At 41.6% G+C, this 22220-nt stretch overlaps 1 long non-coding RNA gene across 2 annotated transcripts in view; it reads left to right on the plus strand.

Moving 5' to 3' along the window:
• Positions 1-22220, plus strand: part of LOC121291540 — a 96313-nt gene that overhangs the window by 5259 nt on the left and 68834 nt on the right. The window contains exon 2 of one of the 2 annotated variants that reach the window (XR_005946025.1): positions 2303-2454. This is a non-coding gene — a long non-coding RNA (uncharacterized LOC121291540). The remainder of the gene's footprint in view (positions 1-2302; positions 2455-22220) is intronic. The other variant, XR_005946026.1, reaches the window with a different exon arrangement.

Consider the following 22220-nt stretch of genomic DNA (forward strand, 5'->3'; position numbering starts at 1 on the left):
CTCCCCACAAAAGTCCGTCTGTCTAAATACGTTTCCACCGAAGGCTAAAAAATCTTATTCAAACCTTATCCCACATTAATAAAGTTTTACGGACTCGGGAATTCATTTTTTTAACCATTATCTTTGCATGTGAATGTATTAGAAGTGGGATCTATTTCAGTAACCTAATCTCTCAATCTTTTTACATTTGTAAAAAGCTTGTAGCTTCAGTTTCTCCAAATGAATTTATTAGTGTGAAATATTGTGAAGAACAAAAGCGTTTCTATTCTCCAGAAAACATGAATGGGAGAAACTATTTTACAGCAACCTAAACACCACTTTTATTCTGAAATGTACATGGTATTTGGAAGGATTTTGTTAGGAGTCCGGAGAATCTTTAATGACAAGTATAACTAAGTTGGCCAAAATGGAAATGGTTGAGATAGGTTTTGTTCAATCCCTTTAACTTCTGGGCGGAAAGAAAACGAGAGCTTTGGAATATCGCTGGCTATGAAATGTTGAATAGATTATATTGTAATCTGAAGCTAATGGCATCTTCAATTCCACCAGTAATTGGACCAGAGTCAGTAATAAAGAAATCGAGACTAATTTATAACGAATTGTGAATTTGTTCAGTATAAAATTTTTACATATCTAATGTCTTCGGAAAATCATTATATACACATAAGCAACATATTATATGTTTAATGTCAAACGAGTTTATTTGTATTTTGTTAAAATAATTGGTTTCGGAATGTGCAAAATTAGAAGTTTTCACAAATGAACAATTGTACACATATATTTACATACTTAAATACATTATATGTACATACAGCGATTGCATGTTGAATATTCACTTTCTTAAATGCATTCTTTCCCCCACTCTTACTAAATACAATCATTAAAACTGTCACAATTTAATTGAATCCTGAAAGCTGAGATGTTTGAAGTTAAAATATTCAGATGGAGGTCATCAAAATCATTTGTAAACAAAGATAAATATTTACCAACATTTTTGCTCTGAAATCTGCAGAAGACATTTCAAATGCACAGCAAGATATCATAAGGAAAACGGGGAAATTAATTCCTTGAATTGTGCTGTCAATCAACCAAGATGTTAAACTGTTGTCACTGACATTTATAAGTATTAAAATGTGGCATGGAGTTCAGAGTTTCAAAGTTTTTCCTTTGCCCTGTTTTAGAAGAAGAATTGGGATTTTCATAAATGGTTAAAATATTTTATTTGTACTAGAAGTGTTCAATTGATGGTTCATTTTCATCAAATGAAATACTGAATATAACACTGACAAGATATTACATTTAAAAGAAGTCTGGTAAAATACAAAATAAAATCACTGCCTATCCTAGTCACTGTTGTACTGTATAGCAATAAAATCTGTTCTAGAAAATCACTTTGCGTTATTTTGATTTGCTATGTTTGCTGAATTTTAAAAAAATTAACAAGTTATAATCAAAATAATCAATGACATCAAAATTCCAATCTTTCCTCATATTTTTAAAAATACAATTTAGAAACAAATTTTGAGAATGTGAAAATGTTGGTTAGAATTGCTCCTTGCATGTGGAAAGAAAATTTGATCCATTAAACTTGTACCTTTCATTTCAGGGAACACATTCATGTCACTGCATCCAACGAAATAGATAGTCCAAAAATCTGAATTCAATTTCAACCTCTAACGTGCAAAACATCAGCTGTTCATGCTGTTGAATCTAATGTGATGGGGTAGGAATAGAAGTGTTCATTGTGATAAAAAAAAATTCCTTCAGTATACTTTGCTCATGCAATAAGTTACATATGATCAACTATGAAGTCTCACAGATGCTTATGCATTACCAAATCATTTGGAAATGAGATTCTGAAGCAAAATAAAAAAATACATTTAAAATGATAACCAAGGATAGAAACAGAAGTTTGAGATATTCATCGCTAAAAGTTATTGCATTTTGATGTTATTCAGCATAATGTTTAGCCAGGTATAATATTAAAATTGTAATATAATCAAGGAGGTATAGTGATGTAACAGTAAGAGTGAAGCTCAAATTATTATGAATGTCATCTGAAACTCAGGACTGAACCTTAGCTTTCAAATTGTGCCCCTCTTTCAATGTTACTATTTATAATTCATGCTGTACCATTAATTTATATTGCTAATTGTGTAAATATTGCTATTTTTGGCTGAAGTTCTATATCTGGAGGGAACATAAAGCAAGGAAGCTGCATGCAGCTGTCAGTAGCAGTTTTATTCTTAATGTTTAGCTATTGTACCACTGGTTGATGCAAATATTTCTCTGTTGCCAAAAGCAGTGAGAAAAGGAAGCTGGGAAGAAGCTGCAGTGAAATTGGAACACTCTTTTGAAGTATCAAGTTCTTTAAAGACCTCACCGAGTTTCTACAGTAAATTAGCAGCTGCAAGTAGCTCACAATAGTACGATGTTTATGGAAGAACAACAAAGGTATTTGTAATGCCATTATTGCAGGTTTACAGTGAGATAATCTACAACTGATTACAGAGGATCCTGACATTCATTATATATTATAACATGACCACGCGTCACACACACATAAAACAATACAAACACTAAATGTGCTCAATAGCAATTTGATTCATACCTTACATTCAGTTGTCTTTTTTTGAGGGAGAGAATTATAAAACCTACATCTCTGTTGTTGAATGGCAATGACAAAATCCATTAATAAAATATTTTAATTGGCCATAACTATGTAAAAAGTCCAAAACAGTCAAAATAAAAGGAAAGCACACTAGATTGTTAACACATGTATTAACACATGGCACTGTGTAGCATAGGAATGTGTCCATATGCAGCAGGAACTGGACAATATTCAAGCTTGGGCTGATAAGTGCCAAGTGCACCACACAAGTGCCAGACAATGACCACCTCCAACAAGAGAGAATCTAACCATTGCCCCTTGACATCCAATGGCATTACCATCACTGAATCCCCCATCAACAACATCCTGGGGGTTACCATTGACCAGAAACTGAACTGGACTAGCCATATAAAAGCTGTAGTTACAAGAGAAGGTCAGAGGCTGGGAATCCTGAGACGAGTAACTCACCTGATTCTCCAAAGCCTGTTCACAATCTACAAGGCACGAGTCAGGAGTATGTTGGAATATCCTCCACTTGTCTGGATGAGTGCAGCTCAAGGGCAATGACACTCAAGAAGCTCAACACGGTCCAGGACATGGCAGCCCACTTGATTGGCGCCCTATCCACACCTTAAATATTCATTCTCTCCATCACCGATGCACTGTGGCAGCAGTGTGTACCATCTACAAGATGCACTGCAGCAACTCACCTTTCTGGTGAAAGAGTTCACCTTCCAAACCTGCAGCCTCTACCATCTAAAAGGACAAGGGCATCAAAAAAAAGGGAACACCACCACCTGCAAGTTCCCCTCCAAGCCACACACCATCCTGATTTGGAAATATATCACTGTTCCTTCACAGTTGCTGGGTCAAAAATCTTTAACTCCCTTCCTAGCAGCACTGTCGATGTACCCACGCCAACTGGACTCCAGTCAAGAGAGCAGTACATTCCCACCTTCTCAAGGGCAATTGGGGCTGGGCAATAAATGCTGGCCCAGTCAGCAATGCCCACATCCCATGAATGAATAAAAAAAAACATGCAGCATCTTGACCGAGCAGACCAGTCACAGGAAAATTATGGTTCCTAAAGTGAGAGGCTGGATACACTGTAACAAATGGCTCATCTCCTGACCCTTCAAGGGCTGTTCACAATCCAGAAAGCTCAAGGCAGGAATGTGATGGATGCTTACCCATCATGTGCTGGGGTACAGCCATAACATTCAAGGAACCTGACACCATCCAGATGACAGAAGACCACATGGTTTTGCGCACCGACACTGGGAAGAAACCTCCATCCCTTTCACTGGTGACCGTGACTGCAGTATGTGTGAGCTACAGGATACACAGCAGAATCTTGCCAAGATTACTTCAAAAGCACCTCCTTCCCCTGTAAGCTGAACTATGGAGAAGGGCAAGAGCAACAACTCTGTGGGAACACTAAGTTTCCCTCCAATGCACAAACTTGAATCTATTGCTATTCTTTCATCATCACTGGGCCAGTATTCTAGCATTCTCAATCCACCACAACAATAACTTGCATTTATATTGTGCCTTTGCAAAGTAAAATGTCCCAGAAGATTTCAAAGGAGCAGAATCAGGAAGTAACTGATACTGAACCAAAGAAGGAAAGATTAGGGCAGGTAACAAAAAAACATGGTTAAAGAGATAAGTTTCAAAGAGGGTATTAAGGAAGGAGAAAGAGATGGAGAGAGAGAGAGATAGGGAGGTGATTCCAGACCTTAGCGCAAAGCCAGATAAAGGCATGGCCATGATAGTTGGGGTGTTAGAAGTGGGGGAGGGACAAGGGGTTAGAGTTGGAGGAATGCAGAGATCTCAGTGGGCTGTAGAGTGGGATGAAATTAGATAGATAGTGAAGGTCAAGGCCATGAAGGGATTTAACATGCGGTTGAGAATTTTAACTGGGAACTAATGTAGGAAGCAGTGGACACATTGGTAATGGGTGAATGGAGCTCGGTGCAATTTAGCATGCTGGCAACAGAGGTTTAGATGATTTCAAGTTAATGGAGATGGAAAATGGAGCATTGATGAGCAGAACATTGGAATATTCAACCTTGGAGGTAATAAAAATATGGATGAGATTGCAAGCAGCAGAAGGGCTGAGGGAGAAGTGATATTACAGAAGAGGAAGTAGGCCATCTTGGAGGGGAAATGGGGAAGTTATGTGGCCAGATGCTGGGTTTGGGGTGAAATAGAATGCTGATGTAGGGGAATTGTTTGCTTTAGCCTGAGACAGTGGGGTGAATGAGATGCTAGGGTCTGGAATTTGTGACAGGGCTGAAGACAATAGCTCCTGTCTTCCCTATATTTAATTGGCAGAGACGTCAACTCATCCAGGACTGGGCAAGCAGTGCAGCAACACAATTCCATTGCAAATGGATTTAGGGAGGTAAAGGTGAGGTGGAGCCAGGTGCTGTCAGTACATCAAATACCATCGTGAGAGTACCATCACCACAGGAATCCAGCAGCTCCACCCACATTTCACAGGGCAAGAAGGGGGTGAGCAATAAACGTAACCTTGTCATCTCCACCTCTAGGCTGAAAATGAACAAAGAGACAGAATTTAGCATTGAATTTCTAATCACTGCTATATAACTAAGGCATCTGATTTCCACTGGGCAAAGTCCATCCCACTCCATCACCTCGCAGAAGTAAAAAAACATTGAAGAGATTTCCTACCATCTAAAATATGTTTAAAAAAACTCTCATGATTAACTACCACTTTCTAAGGGAATCATTGCTGCGGTGAAAAATCATGCTTGCTTTCCCAAAACATTTATTTGCTGCTTATCTTGATTGGAAGTGAAAGCTGCTAGTAAGAATAGTAAACAACATTCATTTAATGGTACACTCTTCAATTATGTGGTCTGTATTTTGAAAAAGAAACAACTGTTTGACTTCAATGGTTTCTTTCCTCATTTCCTATGAAAACAACTTGCACGTTGACAAAGTACAGCAATAGGTTAAAAGGCAAGTTCCTAAATTACAGGAACAAAACACAAGAATTTTATCAATGTTAAGTGAATCTAGATATGGATTACTATTTTGAATGTATGTTATTAAAATGCTACTTTTAATTATTACTATATGTATAAAAGGATAAATCCCTTCCCTCTTTTTAAGAAAATAATTATAGGGGAAACATAAGTTACCAGATGCAAAAACAAAAGCCTGAAGTCAAATGAATGCACCATGTGACTTAAATTGCAATGATATCGAAAAGAAATTGCATTTCTATAGCACCTTTCACTATCTCAGGACTTCCCAAAGGGTTTTTCAGCCAATAAAAACATTTTTGAAGTGTAGTCACTGTTGTACTGTAGAAATTACATTAACGATCACCGTTGTGATAATATATCCCATGGTTTAGGCTGCAGTCATATTAACATTTTATTGACCAAATGCTGCATGAAGCATAACTTGCATTCAATATCAATAGTTATTAACCCACTTAAATGAGAAAAACATCTATGATGCAAGCTTTTTTTCTCCAAAACAATTAAAAGAATACATAATACAGGGTTGTATCTCCTGAAATTTAGAAGGTTGAGGGGTAATTTGATCAAAGTTTTCAAGATATTACAGGGAACAAATAGGGTAGACAGAGAGAAACTATTTGCACTGGTTGGGAGGAGTCTAGGACTAGGAGGCAGAGTCTAAAACCGAGAGGCAGACCTTTCAGGAGCGAAACTAGGAGACAGGTGAGATCCCTGTCACAAACATTAAATTCCATGTTTTGGTCTGTGGGAATGTTTCCTAATTTCACTCATGAAAGGCCTGGTTGTAATTTTTAGACAATGTCCCCTAGATTCCACAAGGACTGGAAAAGCCTGCTGGTATTAAGTGCCCAGGCACATAATTGACCTGTGTTGAGCCTTCCCCAGGATTAAGGACTCTGGGGTGGAAACCCCACACCCCCCTTCACCCCCAAGAACTGCTGATGAATCAGAGGTCTGCAGCTCTCCATTGCTGGCATCGCCACAGAGAGCCATGGCAGATGTCGATAATGCACCCATCACGCTCCCTGGGTCAGTACGGGACTCATGCCAAAGGTGAATAATGGGGGTCATGGGGTGGGGGCTGGGGGAGGAGGGAGGGGGTTGGTGGTAAGGACAGGGGGGTGGTATCAATGGCACACTGGATACTGGGTCTTTCTATCAGTCAATGAGTATCTTTGAACAAGGAATCTTTCCCAGGGAGCCCACAAAAAAACCTGACAGACAATAATTGCTCAGTTACAAGTCTCAATAGGCATCTGGGTGGGAAGGCCACCCATGAATCCTCCAGCCCTGGACTTAATTGATCACAGGCGGGAAGGTGGTGAGGTCTTCACACCAAACCCTTTTACCCAATTGAACGCCCCTCCCCTCACCTCCAAACTCACCTCTAAGGGTATTAAATTCCACTTAAAGGATGGTCGAAGTTTGTAGCTCTCTTCCACAAATGGCACCTGAAGCTGGCTCAGTTGTTAATTTTAAATCTGAGATTGATAGAATTTTTGTTAGTCAAAAGTATTAAAGGATATGGGGCAGAGGTGGGTACATGGAGTTAGGTTACAGATCAGCCATGGTCTCATTGAATGGCAGAACAGGCTCAAACGATGTAATGGCTGACTCCTGTTTCTGGGTTCCTAAAGACGCCAGAAGAAATACCTACCTGTTTTTTCTTTTAGAGATTTTTAGCTCTAGCTCCTCTTGAAGATAATTAGCATTGTTTAAAATACAGTATTCTGTACTTACGTTTGCTACCTTGCTTCCATACATGCCAACAGAATCATGGGAGAGAATTTTCTCCCCATCGGGGAGGCTGAGCAGGAGCGGCCACCATTTTGCGTGGGCGGGCCAATTAAGGCACAGAGGTGCCTCAGGGACAATAGTATGAATTTGAAAAATTTAAATAAAAAATAGTTAAGGACACGTCCCCTCATGTGGTAGTGTCACATGAGCTGGGGTATGTCTATGAATTTTATTAAAAATTTTTATTAAAGTTTAAAAACCTTCATGAAACCTCATCCCGCCTGTGGATCAGTTTTCATGAAAAATGTGAAGGCCACCTGGGCTCTTTGCCTGACCCCCTGTCAACCTTAAGGTTGGATGGGCAGCTCAGTTAATTGTTTTAATTGGTGTTTAAATGGCCTTAATAGGCCTTTGGCAGTTTGGTGGGCGGTGTGCGCCCACCGAACTGAAGATCTGAATGATGCATGGTGACGTTGGGACACACGCCTGACGTGCATCATTTTATGTGATGGGGAGCCACCCCTGCACGCCGACCAGAAGATTCTGGCCTTGGAATCATAGGGCAGAATTTCCTACCTGTCCGGCGGCGGGTCCAACCCAATCTCCAGCGGGCGGGGAGCTGATCCCCTCTGGAGAAGCGGGCCCCGCCACCATTTTACGTGGGCGGGCCAATTAAGGCCCGCCCAGCGTGATACCCGGCGGAAGTGCGGCGGGCGGGGGGGGGCGGCGGGGTGGTGGGATTCCACAAAAGCAAGAGTGCGCTCTTTCGCACATGCACATGAAAGAGTGCACATCTCCCTGAGGCAAAATGCAGCCTCAGGGAGGTCGCTGACACTTCTAAAAATATGAAAAGTAGAAAAAAAAATTCCCTAACATGTCCCCCTCATGTGACATGTTCATAATTTACACTATACTTTTATTAAACTTATAAAATTGCTACATGAAACCTCATCCCGCCGCTGGATGAGGTTTCATGTTTTTTCTATTTGCCGCCGGGGCTCCTGGCCTGTCCGCCAACCTTAAGGTTGGACGGGCAGGTCCTTTAATTGTTTCAATGGTCCTGTCAATGGCCTCAATTGGCCATTGACAATTCGGCGGGCGCACAGCTGATTCCTGCCTTCCTGAAAATTTAAATGGGATGGGATGATGTCATCCCACGTCATTTTATGCGTTGGCAAGTGGGCCCCGCCCCCTGCTCGCCAATGGCAAAATTCAGCCCATAGAATTGTTACAGCACAGGAGGTCATTCGGTCCTTGGTGTGTGTACCAGCTCTCTGAAAGAGCAGCTCAGCCAATCCTATCCTTGGGCCTTTTCCCAGTAGCCCTGCAAATTTTTCCTTTTCAGATAATTATCCAATTCACTTTTGAAGTTCAGGATTGACTCTGCGTCCAGCACACTCACAGGCAGTGCATTCGAGATCCTAACCACTCGCTGGATAAAAATTTTTTCCTCATGTCCCCTTTGGTTCTTTTGCCAATCGCCTTAGATCTGTGCCTTCTGGTTCATAACCCTTTCACCAATGGGAACAGTTTCTCTCTATCTACTCTGTCCAGGCCCCTCAGGGTTTTGAATACCTCAATCAAATCTCTTCTCTGTAGAGAACAGCCCTAGATTCTCCAATCTATCTACGTAATTGAAGTCCCTCATACCTAGATCCATTCTTTTTATCTGCACCACCTCTAATACCTTCAAGTCCTTCCTGAAGCGTGGTATCCAGAATTGGACACAATAGTCCAATTGAGGCCAAGCCAGTTTGTATGAAGGTTTGACATTTCTTCCTTGCTATTGTGCTCAATGCCTCTATTTATAAAGCTTAGGATTCTGTTTGCCTTATTAACAACTTTCTCAACCTGCCTTGCCACTTTCAATGATTTGTGTATGTATACCCCTAGGTCCCTCTGCTTCTGCAACCCCTATGGAATTGTAAACTTTAGTTTGCAAATAATAATTCAATTGCTGAGTGATATCCATTGGTTTTTTAAATAAATCCTTTTCTCTACAACCCTGTGATAGGCTTATGCCAATTCTCACTTGCTTGCCTAAGGCTCATAGAAGTTGGTGCAGTTCAATCATAGTTGAAAATTCATGGCTTTGCAAGTTGTGTTGAGACACCATTTTCTCTTATCTACATGGAAATCAAGAAGTCTGGAGCATTAACAATCCTCAGATAGAATAATAACACAACAGACATGGGGGGTGTGGGGGGGTGGTGGTGGGAATGAAGGCATTTGCCACAGAAGCTATTATTTCAGGTGTGTTAATGGGATTAGAGTAGTGTGAAAAATCCAAGGATTAGTGTGATTCCATCTTTCAGGTACCAGCAACATCTGTTGCCTGCAACACATGAATGTAGCCTAGAGGTGAAAAATGAACCTAGCTATTGTAATGCACTAGGATCGTAGCTGCTAGGAAGCAGGAGAGAGTGTCACATGCAGGGCAATTGTAAAGTGCAGGGACAAGTCTGACACCTCAGTACAAGTCTGTTAATTGATCATCACCTAAGAAGCAGAGAGAGTGGGAGAAAGGGGCATGTGTGTAGGTGTGAAGAAATATATTTCCCACCAAGATAAGATAAAGGGGATCTAAGCAACAATGCCAGCACTTGACATTGCACTATACGTTCCTTTTTACAATGCAATTAAACAGTCACAACCAGACTTTGAATTTTCAGGCTTGCTCTGAAGCTAGCCTCTGAAAGGTACTCTCTAAAATATGTAAGCCAAAATCAGAAGTTTTGCTCCTCCCTCCCCCAGCAATGTACTTTCCTAAGACATCTCCTTTCACTGGCTAAACATTAATTCTACCTTAAATGCAACAGAGCTTTATTTACCTATACAAAAATATAAAAAAATACCTGGAAAAACTCAAGGGTCATGAGGACTTGAAATGTCAACTCTGCTCTTCTTCGCCGATGCTGCCAGACCTGCTGAGTTTTTCCAGGTATTTTTTATTTTTTGTTTTGGATTTCCAGCATGCACAGTTTTTTGTTTTTATTTCGTTATTTACCTATATTCAGTCTCAGGTACCGCCTGAACAGCTCTCTCATCTTCCATCCCCCGCATTAACCTGAGCTCATCCAGACACTCTGCTGCCTGGGTCCTAACTCACACTAATTCACATTCACATATCACCCCTGTGCTTGCTGACCGATATTGGCTCCCAGTCCAGCAATGTCTCCATTTTAAAATTCTAATCCTTGTTTTCAAATCCCTCCATGTCCTCACCCCTCCCTATCTCTGTAATCTATTGCAGCCCCACAACCCTCTGAGATATCTATGGCTCCTTCAATTCTGGCCTCTGGTGCATCCCTGATTTCCATCTCTCCACAATTGGAGGCCGTGTCTTCAGTTGCCTGGACCCTAAGCTCTGGAACTCCCTCCCTAAACCTCTCCGCCTCTCTTTCTTCCTTTAAGATTCCCCTTAACGCCCACCTCTGACTGAGCATTTTGGACACCTGCCCTAATATCTTCTTATGTGGCTTGGTGTCAAACCTTGTCTGATAATCACTTCTGTGAAGCACCTTGGATGTTTTACTGTGTTAAAGGTGCTATATAAATACAAGTTGTTGTTGTTCAAGTGACCCAGTAACTATTTTTATGGAGCCAAATTCTCTTTTTGGAAACAAGGCTTGGCATATTTAGATTGCTGTTAGAGTCAGTACCAGTGCTTTACAAAGCCAGAGCAACTTGTAAATAGTGCCTGCACACTTAAGTAAACCCAGCCCTGTAGGCTGGTGTACACTGTTTTCAAATTCCCTCTCCTTGGCATGATTGTCCCCCCACAGAAGAAATTCAGTTTGAATCTTTGATTGACTGAAAGTTATGATGTGTCCTATTTACAGACACCTCCTTCCTCAAGGGAACACAACTAGCAGTAATATCAGATTACTGCCCAGTGTACACTCTGCTGCGCAGGGAGGTGGGGGGGAGGAATCTTGTGAGGGAATATGAATCAGTTTCTTTACATGGGCCTGATTTCGATCACTGTGATTTGCAGCTATTTTGAAACTGGTAGCATGAGGTGTTCCCTTTTACTGCTGGAAGAGTAAACAAACTTGTGGCATTTACACGGTGCATTTTAATGAGGAACAGCTGCAAACTCGATACAAAAACTGAATTAGTCGCTGCTGTGTAAATGGGCTTTTAATACCCCTATTTAACTGATTAAGTGCTAACTTCCCTAAGGATATAACCTCACTTTAATAGTTTTGGGACATTCTTCATTCTTCAATGTAACTGAATTTGTAGAAAAAAATTGATTTGAAAGAAAAATGTTCCCACTCATTCATCAGTGGAGCACATCTTTTGAATAAAAATGGATGTTTAAAATGCTCCCTTTTAAAATCAGCTACAAAGATTTACTATTAACTTTAGTTTGCTTCAATCTTACTGTTGAAGATTTGAAAAGGTTTGATGCTGGAGGTATGAATTGTGAACTGGGTTGGAGCAGGTTAGTGAGCCTGATAGAGTGAGGAGGGGATTACCAATGACAGTGATACCATCTGCAAGGGAATGTTTGTATTCTGCTAGGCAGGTAAAACAGTCAGATATCTGCATATTATTTTGATCATCTTGTGCAAGTTTTACAATGCTTCCTTGTTTCAGTGGCAACTTTTGACATTCAAACATTTGCCTAACACTGTTTGTTAAAAATTGCATTTCTTCCAAATGAGAGATTCCAGTTTAATTTCCTCCATTTTCCCTCTGCAAAGATATTGGCTCCCTCTGAGCAACAGCAACAATGCACGTTTATGTAGCACCATCAATATAGTAAAGCATACCCAATGTGCTTCACAGGAGCAACTATCAAACAAAATATGACACAATGGCACATATGGAGATATGAGGGCAGATGACAAAAAGCTTCATGGTCAAAGAGGTAGGTTTTAAAGAGCCCCTTAAAGGAGGAGAGAGAGGTGGAGAGGTAGAGATGTTTACGCAGGGAATCCCAGAATTTAGCGCCTCAGCAGCCAATGGTGGAGCGTTAAAAACTGGGAATGCGCAGGAGGCCGGAATTGGAGTGCCACAATTGCTAGGCACTTTCTTAATGAAGTAGCCATTTGTCATGTGTGAATCTAGGTCTTCAGCGTGGGCAAGGTATTGAACTGCAAAAAGCATCATAGCGGAGATTGATCCTATCTTCTCTGATGTCCTCACATGCATGTGCTCTCCAGTTAGAGTCAATGCGTGGCAATCTCAGTCAGGAATTCTGATTCTGACTTTTCCTCCCCTACACAGTGGTACCTAAGTTTAATTATAACACCTCCATTATCACCTGAGTTAAGCTCAGCTAAGTGAGTACAGACCAGCTCGTGGTTTATTTCGTTTAGCCACAAACCACTTTTGCCAAGTGAGGTGTCAAGGAAGCAGGCCCTTTTATTCCAAAGACTTTTCCTCCTTTGCAGTGATTCATCCAAAATTCCTGCTGAGATTATCAGCAGTTACAACTTAGGCTATTAAGAACATAAGCATGTTTAAAAAAAGGGTGCTATTGTGATAGCTTAGCAAAGTTGCAGACACATTGGTTGCACTTTTACCATTTCATTACAGTCAAAAATGGAATAAAAACAAAAAATGCTGGAACATCTCACAGCCCTGGCAGCACCTGTGGAGTGAGAAGCGGAGTTAGTGGAAATGATAACTCTGTTCTCCACAGAAGCTGTCAGAACTGCTGCGTTTTTCCAGCATTTTCTGTTATTACTTCAGATTTCCAGCATCCGCGGTATTTTGCTTCTATCTTTGTCAAAAATGGAATCCTCCCTCAAGGGTTTTGTAACTGTTAATCATTTTTAAAAGAGATGCCAGTGGTGAAATGTCTTAAGTACTTTGCCATATATTTTTAATAAAAGTTTTATTTAACACCCAAACTTTGCTCGGTTGCATGAGTTTGCTTGTTGGTGCTTGCAAGATATAAACTACTGTCTAGACAATGAGAAAGATGTAACAAAGCGATGACTATAACACTCTGTTCCACTGAAGCTAAAGGCTAGATAGAAAAGAAACAACTGTCCCTCAATAAGGAAAGAAGCAATCTTGACTGACCAATGTGTTGTCATGGATTTACGAAGTGTATAGCACAGTAGTCACCACACACTGCTAGGAAAACAAATTAAAGGCAACCGTATTTAGAAAAAAAGTAAATGAAGTGACATTGCCTTGATTAAAAGGGAATCCTGTTAACAAGATAACTTGGACCTCACAAAGACTGTTGGGCAAACAACCTATTCTCTTTTAAAATTCTCATCCGTGTTTTCAAATTCCTCCCTACCTCTGTAACTTTTTCCAGTCCTACTATGCTCTGAGATGCCTGGTCTCTGATCTCTGTGCTTACCCTGATTTTAATGATTTAATCCACCATTGGCAGCAGTACCCTTAGTTGCCTGGTTCATAACCTCTAGAATTCCTTCTCTAAACCCCTTCACCTCTCCACCTCTCCTTCGTTAAGACATTCATTAAAACCTACCTCTTTGACCAAACCATTGGTCATCTGCCCTATTAGGTCCTACATAGCTTGATGTCAAATTTTGTTTGATAACGTTCCTGTGGAACACCTTGGGCCATTTTATTATGATAAAGGTGCTATATAAATGCAAGTTGTTGCTATTATTCCATACCCACTGAGATAACTCTGAAGCAAAATAAATGATCCCGTGTCATTTGGTGACACGTGTAGCCTGAGAAGTCTAGAAGCAGATGCCAGTGATTGAACAGTAGATCAGGACAGTGCTCAGGCACATGCCAGTGATTGAACAGTAGATCAGGACAGTGCTCAGGCACATAAATCATATATTGGAAGATTTCCACCTTAGGCGTCACAGTATCACAGTGGGCAGAATTTAGCATCCCACGGGTGGGCACGCGCCCGACCTGGTTGTGTGTAAAATTGCGCAGGAGGAGGTCGGGCGAGCTTCCTGACATCATTGCGCAATATTTTGCCTGGCAAAAGTCAGAAACGTGCCCACCAACGATGAAGAGGGCAACTAAGCCCTTTAGTGGTGCAATTGTCTCTGATCTTTTGTTGCCAGTCAACCTTACCAGTTGGTGGATGGGTGAATCGGCCAGGTGGCTTTTGCATTTTCCATCAAACCACATCCAAGGGCGGGATGAAATTTCCACGCTGAAATTAAATTGAAATAAATTTCTGTGGGCAGCATTTTCACCCGTTATATTTTCATGTGATTGATAATGACGCATGGAGATTTCTTTTCAGCTCTTAAAGCCTTTATTTCAGCTTTTTCAGGTCCCCAGAAGCAGCTGTCCACCTTCAGGCAGCTTTTTCGCAGTGCTCATTCGCGCCCGGGGATACTGAGGCCATTAATTGGCCAGCCAGCGTGAATTGGTGGTCGGGGGCCAATCGCGGTCGGTGGCCTGTTTCCCGATTGCTCCTGGGCCCGCTGATTGGGCACGCCCACCGAAGGTAAAATTCAGGCCAATATCTTTACAGTGCAGAAGAAAGCCATTTGGCCCATTGAGTCAGCACCGCCTCTCTCAAACAGCATTTCACCTAGTCCCACTCCCCTGCTTTAACCTTGCACATTATTTCTTTTCAGGTAGCAATCCAATTCCCTTTTGAATATCTCAATCGAACCACCCTCTCAGGAAGTTTGTTCCAGACTCCAAACACCCTCTGGGTGAAAAATGCTTTCCTCACATCACATTTACTCCTTTTGCCAATTATTTTGAATCTGTGCCCTCTAGTTCTTTTGATGTTATTTTGAGTGGGAACAGTTTACCCTGTCCATGTCCCTCAGGATCTTGAATACCTCGATCAAGTCTACTCTCAGTCTTCCTTTCTCCAAGGAAAAGAGTCCCAATCTCTCCAATCTATTTTCATGGTTGCAGTTCTTTATCCCTGGAATCATTCTTGTGAATCTCTTCTGTACTCTCCAATGCCTTCACACCCTTCCTCAAGTAAGGTGCCCAGAACTGGAGGCAGTTCTCCAGATGAGGCCTAACTAGTGTCTTATACAAGTTCAACATAACCTCCTTAGTCTTGTACTCCATGCTCCTATTAAAAAGCCTAAGATACCAAATGCTTTAATAACTGCTCTCTCAACATACCCTGCCATCTTCAATTACCTATGTTCATATACATCAAGGTCCCTCTGTTCCTGTATCTCCTTTAGAGGGTCTCCCTTTATTTTATACTGTCTCACCATGTCTTTCCTGCCAAAATAAATCACTTCACACTTCTCTGCACTGAACTTCATATGCCACGTGTCTGCCCAATCCACCAACATGCCTATTTCCTTCTGAAGTTCAGACTATCCCCATCACAGTTGACACCATTTCTAATCTTCGTATCATCCACAAATTTTGAAATCACCCCCTGCATGCCACAGTCTAGGTAATTAATATATATCAGGAAGAGCAAGAGTCCCAACACTGACCATTGGGGAACTCCAATACAAACCCTCCTCCAAGCTGAAAAACAACCATTTATCACTACTCTCTGTTTCCTGTCACTCAGCCGATTTCTTTTCCAAGTGCCTATTTTCCCTCTTATTCCACAGCCTAGAATTTTACTCATAAGTCTGTTGTGTGGCACTGTATCAAATGCCTTTTGAAAACCCATATACACCACATCAACAGCATTTCCTTTATCAACCTTCTCTGCTACCTCCTCAAAAAACTCCAGCAAGTTAGTTAAACATGATTTTTTCCTTAATGAATCCATGCTGGCTTTCCTCAATTATCCTGCACTTGCCTAAGTGATTATTGATTTTATCCTGTGCTATACAGAAGTTTCCCTACCACTGAGGTCAAACTGACTGGCCTGTAGTTGCCAGCTTTATCCTTGCACCCTTTTTTGAACAAGGGCGTAATATTTGCAGTTCTCCAGTCCTCTGGCACCTCCCCTGTGTCTAAGGAAGACTGGAAGATTATCTCTAGTCCCTCTGCAATTTCCACTCTCACTTCCTTCAGTACCCTTGGATGCATCTCACCCAGTCCTGGTGCCTTGTCTATTTTAGTAAAGATAGCCTTTCCAACAACTCCTTCCTCTCAATTGTATGTTCTCCTAGTGTACAAGTTATCTTCTGTCTCACCTCGGCCTGGGTAGCAGCTTCTTCCTTTGTAAAGATAGATGCAAAGTATTCGTTCAACACCTCTGTTATTCTCCAGCCTCCACGTGCAGGTCCTCTTTTTTGACCCTAATCGGCCATAATCATTCTTATACCACCCTTTTATTATTTGCATGCTTATAGAAGACCTTGGGATTCCCATTTATGTTCACTGCCAGCCTCTTTTCATGCTCTCTCCTTGCTTTTCTTATTCATTTCTTCACTCTCCCTCTGGTCCTCCTCTATTCAGCCTGATTTGCCATTGTATTTTCTACCTGATATCTGTCATACGTGCACTTCTCCCCTTTCATCTTCACCTCTATCTCTTTCGTCATCCAGAGCACTCTGGATTTATTTGCCCTATCTTTCCCCTTCAAGGGAATATTCCTTGATTTTGTCTGCAACACTTTTTCTTTGAAGGTAACCATTGTTCAGCCACCATCTTTTCTGCCAACATTTGATTCCAACTCACTCGACTCAGATGCATTCTCATCCCATCGAAGTTGGCTTTCCCTCAGTTAACTATCCCTGCTCTGGATTGTTCTCTGCCCTTTTCCATGATTAACCAAAACCTTATGATACAATGATCACTGTCCCCTAGAGGCTCTCTGACTGATACGTGATCCACTTGGGCCAATTCATTCTCCAGAACCAGGTCCAAAAGTGCATGTCCTCTCGTTGGACTGGAATTATCTCGAACACATTCCAGGAACTCTCGCTCCTCTTGTCCTTTTGTACTATTCTTATCCCAGTTTATATTTGGATAACTGAAGTCCCCTATTATGATTATTCAATAATTCTTCCCCCGCTCCGTAATTTATCTGCAAATTTTGTTTCTTTACACCCCCTTCCACTAGTTTGTGGCCTACATACTACACCAATCAATGTCATTGCACCTTTCCCATTCCTTACCTCTAGTCAGAGAGATTCTGTCCTTAACCTCTCTGGAACATCCTCTCTCTCCAGTACTGTAATGCTATCTTTAATCAATATTGCCACTCCCCGCCACCTCCCAAACACCTCCCCCTGCAACCCCCCCCCCCCCCCCCCCCCCCCCCCCCCCCCCCCCCCAACACACACACATACACACACACACACACCCACCCAACCTTTCTTCCTTTCCTGTCTCTGCTAAACATCTTGTACTCAGGAATATTTAACACCCAGTTCTGCGCTTCTTTGAGCCAGGTCTCTGTTATCGCAATAATTTCATAATTCCATTTATCAACCTGTGCCTGCAGTTCACCAATCGTATTAATCACACCCTGTGCACTTACATACATGCACATTAGCCCTAATTTAGGCTTTTTTACTTTCCCCCTATTCTGACTCCATGTCCTTGTTGTGAGGCCTGAACAATTCTGATGAGTGGAGATGCAAGATGCTGGCAAGTTGCAAGCCCTGGATCAGTGTTTGCAAATTGCTTGCCAATCAGGAAGCAGGGCAGAAACATCTGGTGGCCCATTTTTACACTGTTCATTGCAATTTAAGTTCAATCTACATAGGTGACTTTACAACAATGAGGACGACAATGATAACAGTGTAAGATAAAATCCCAATCCCAAACTGTGGTCCTAATCCTTTGCCAGGTATTTACATATTTGAATGTGTAAAGCTACTTGTTATTTATGAATTCAAGAAGAGTCATACGGACTTGAAACGTTAACTGTGTCTTCCTTTCCACAGATGCTGTCAGACCTGCTGAGTTTTCCCAGCAATTTTTGTTTTTGTTTCATGTTTCCAGCATCCGCAGTATTTTACTTTTATCATAGAATATTAGGTTCGCTTTCAAGTAACAGAATATCAGCTAAAAGCACAAGTATTATTTGAAAATTTTGACTGACCTATAATGTTGTCTAACTCTAAAGCTCCACAAGTGGTTCTGCCCCAGACTGAAAATCATATTGTTGTTGCAGATTATTCAATTATCCCCTTGAGTGTTGGAAAATCTCTTCAGTTTTCACATTGCCTTCTGCAACCCATGTTTTTTTTCAATCCTTTCCCATGATGAATAAAGCACAAATTAGAGGAATATACAGAACCAAGGATCAAGTCTTTTAACGTTTTCAAAATAGGCCCTACAATAGTTGCAGGAATAGGAACAATGCTGATTTAAAAACAGCAAGGGAGGGGAATTTCCAACATACCAATCAGCCCTGGAAAATTAGAAAGCTAGTTTATAAGTTAGGGGAGCTGTTTTACTGTAGGGGGAGAAATTGGAAAACATCACTCCCAATCTCTGGTGCTAAGTGAATGTTTGCTGTGCAGGATCCCATTGAAAATACATCAACTGCCAAGCTGATCTCATGGCCTGAAAACATCATGATTTAATTACTGGGAAAATGCACTGGAATATCGGAAAATACAGGAGGCCATTCAGCCTCTCAAGCCTGTGCCTCCACTTACCCCATGGCTGATCTCCACCTTAACTGTAGGCTGCCTGCTGCTGTCAGAACAGTGCACATAGTGGGGCCAGATGGATTGCAGTCCTGCGGGAGTGAGAAATAAGTCTTCCGACTTCACTATCCTAATGAATCCAGGGAGTTTGGCAAACACGGAGCTGTGTTGTCATCCTGTGCTAAAAACCAGCAGCAGAGGCGCTGAGTAACAACAGTTTCAAATGATACAGAGATTTTCACTTCCACGGCCTACAGGCAAGTTTGTTCCAGGTGTTGAACGTTCTTCAGGTGAGACAGAAATATCTGGCATTAGTCCGAATAATTTGCTTGTGGTCAGTTTAATTTGCAGTTCCTTGTCCTGCTGCAATTATTGAAATTGTAGATGTATTCTGACTTTATCTTTTCTTTGCTGTTTGCAGATTTCCTGCTACATTTGGCATCGCTGTTAAAAATGGTTCATGATTTTCAGCGGTGCAAGAAATTGATCATGTTCCTTAAGAGCAGGGTCTGAATCTGACCCCAGAGAAACCATTTAAAGTACAGGCCCAATGCAGTTCCTTACACAATTTAGCAAGTTCCTCAGTTGGACCTCCTAGGTACATTATAAATGGGAGTGAAGCTTATTTAAATATGTTTAAGGGTACAGATGCTTAAACACATTAAAAATTTTATCAGCAGGGCGTGGAGCTGTGTGTGCACATGTAAAAACATGTGCAAAGAGCTCTTTCCTATCCGGGAGTGTCAGATTTGCATGCGAACAAGGTGCAGCCAGACTGGAATCAATGCCGCAACTATCAAACGTTAGCTCTGTAACCCTCTATTAAATCATCTCGTTGCAAGGCTGAAAAGCCCAAGTTCTGCGCTTCCCACCAGCCCCCACACTACCCTGCAACCCCCCCCCCCCCCCCCCCGACCCCCCACTCCCCTCCAACCCTTCCTCATTACTCAATCATCCGACATTGCTTCCTGGAATATTTTCCAGAGTGTTCTCCCGATTTGCTGTAACAAGGTTTCTGTCAATATTCCGCCATGTTACAGCCATCGACCAGGAGAAGCCTTGAGAAAATTTCTGGAGTAAGGCAATCAGTTTCAGGGGTCTGATTTACAGAGTGCCCACACCTTGGCTGTGTCCTTTGTGTCTCACTGATCAGAACTGGACAGAGGAGTCCATGGTGTGGCTTGACCAGAGCACCAGAGAGTTCAAGCATGACTTCTTCTGCTTTGTCCTGTGCTGTTTTGGTGTTCTACTTTGCCGCTTGTTGCTTCTCAGCAATTGTCATGTAAAATGTAGAATCGTCAAATACCACTAAACACCTATCAAGTTCATCCTTTGCTATCCACGCATCGTTTACACAGCACATATGATGCTCATTTTAATTTCCCGAGGTGTAATCTTCCATATTGAACAGTATCTAATCACAGCCAGATTATTTACGGGCAGAATTTTTCCCTTGTCGGGCTGGCAGCGTCATTGCCCACTTTCACTCGGCGGGCAGACACGAGAGGTGGCAGCGCACCCGCCGACAATTGAGAGGCCGATTAAGGCCCTTAGACAATTAATTAAATGGAACTTTTCACTGCCCGTCCAAGACCAGTGAGAGGGGTAGTTGTAGTCGGACTCCCAGTCTATTCTCCTCCTGTGTTCCCCTCTTTCCACAGCTACATAAAGAAAGGATAGTGGCCTATTCAGCCACTTTGCCCTCCAACTCTCCACCATGCCTCATCTCCTGAAGGGGTCAGGCTCAGGCACAGCCTCTGATGGGTGACGTGGGTCAGTCTGCAGGGCCCAGGAGACCCCTAAAGGGTCTTTACTTTTCTGTTGCCCTGCCTCCCTTTTCCCACCAGGAAACCGGACCAGAGGTGGTGGGTGCAGGATGGAATTAAGAAAATCCAACCTCCAAGTGCCTCTCAATGGTCCTGATTTTGTGGTCAAGCAGTGATTAAATGGCGGTCGCCATTCATTATACTTACATTAGGCCCCAGAATTTCTGTGGGTTGTTTTCCTGGAACATGCAGTGATTAGACACCCAAAACAGTTCAGCGACCTCTACAGGGGATCTGGAACCTGTTTGAACAGGGCAAGCATTGATGTACCTCCTTAACTAATCAAATTGATGAATTCTCACTGAGCCATGCAGAGCCTGAACCAGGAAGTATATCTTAGAATGTTTAATTCGATTCAGATCACATACTGAAAACAAAATAAAAAGAGGATTTAAGAGAGAGAGAGAGAGAGATAAGAGACAAAGAAAAAGTATTTTTTTAAAACTCTCCAACAAGAATTAAAATCTGAAAGAATGAGACTCCACACCTCTAAAATTTGATTTTCAGTATCAGAGAGGTTGTTTGTCAGTAATTAAGACTGTACACACAGTTAAAAATTTTTTTTTTTCATTTGGTCATGGGGTATGATCATCAAGGCCAGCATTTATTGCCCATCCCCACTTGCCCTCGAGAAGGTAGTTGTGAGCTCTAGCTTTTTCTGGAATGCATGGTGGGTGACCAGTGAGTAACTGCCACAACTTCATGCCTATAATGCATTTTAACGTTGAATCTCTTAGTGAGATACTGTTTTAGTAAAGTTGCTGGAAGAGCCGGACAACTCGGACAGCAGCTTCCAGATCTGTGTTGACTTGAGCATGCGTGGATTCTAGACACTACTGTTCCGTTTACCCCTTAATATCCATTAAGATGGGAAGACAGTACCATTCTTGTCCGCTCACTCAGCGCATTTCTCTCAGTATTTAAGTGGCAAAAGTCATCCTATCCCATTCTACACTATTGACCACAAGGTAGCCACTGAATCTTGTCTTAGATTTAAAATCCCTCAGTTAACTTCTTTGGAGCAGCTGCTTGTCCCTTACCATGGAGTATTTGATTTAAACTGCAAAAAATATATAGCCGTGCAATCAAGTTAAGAATGATATCTGGGTAATGGATTGAAGCTACATTGTCCTTTTAAGAATATTTTTAAAATTTATGTAAGTTTCTTCATTTTGGTCCCTTCCTAATTCTAATTAATCTACTTTACGCTTTTACTGTCACCAGAATACCTTCTTTTACAATATTCAGCATTTTTGGTGACAATTATCCCAGTGGAGAAGACACAAGCTCATTCCATTAATATGGCATTGATTAAGCATCTTTGTCTCCCTATCCCTACTTTTATACACTGGTCTATGAATCAGTCTGAGAACTACAATGGCCTAGACAGGGTGAAACCAACCAATAGACTTAACTGCTCATTTAACTCATTCAGTACTAGAACGGACAATTATTTTTTTCTCCAATTTTGCATTCTTCATTGCCTTACTGTGTTGGGATAGAATTCACCATGGGTGAGAGTGCTAAGTGGGCATTTTGCTTTTGATGCCAATATACACTATGCCTGATA

Source organism: Carcharodon carcharias, chromosome 2 (assembly GCF_017639515.1).
Source record: "Carcharodon carcharias isolate sCarCar2 chromosome 2, sCarCar2.pri, whole genome shotgun sequence".
Taxonomy (NCBI): domain Eukaryota; kingdom Metazoa; phylum Chordata; class Chondrichthyes; order Lamniformes; family Lamnidae; genus Carcharodon; species Carcharodon carcharias.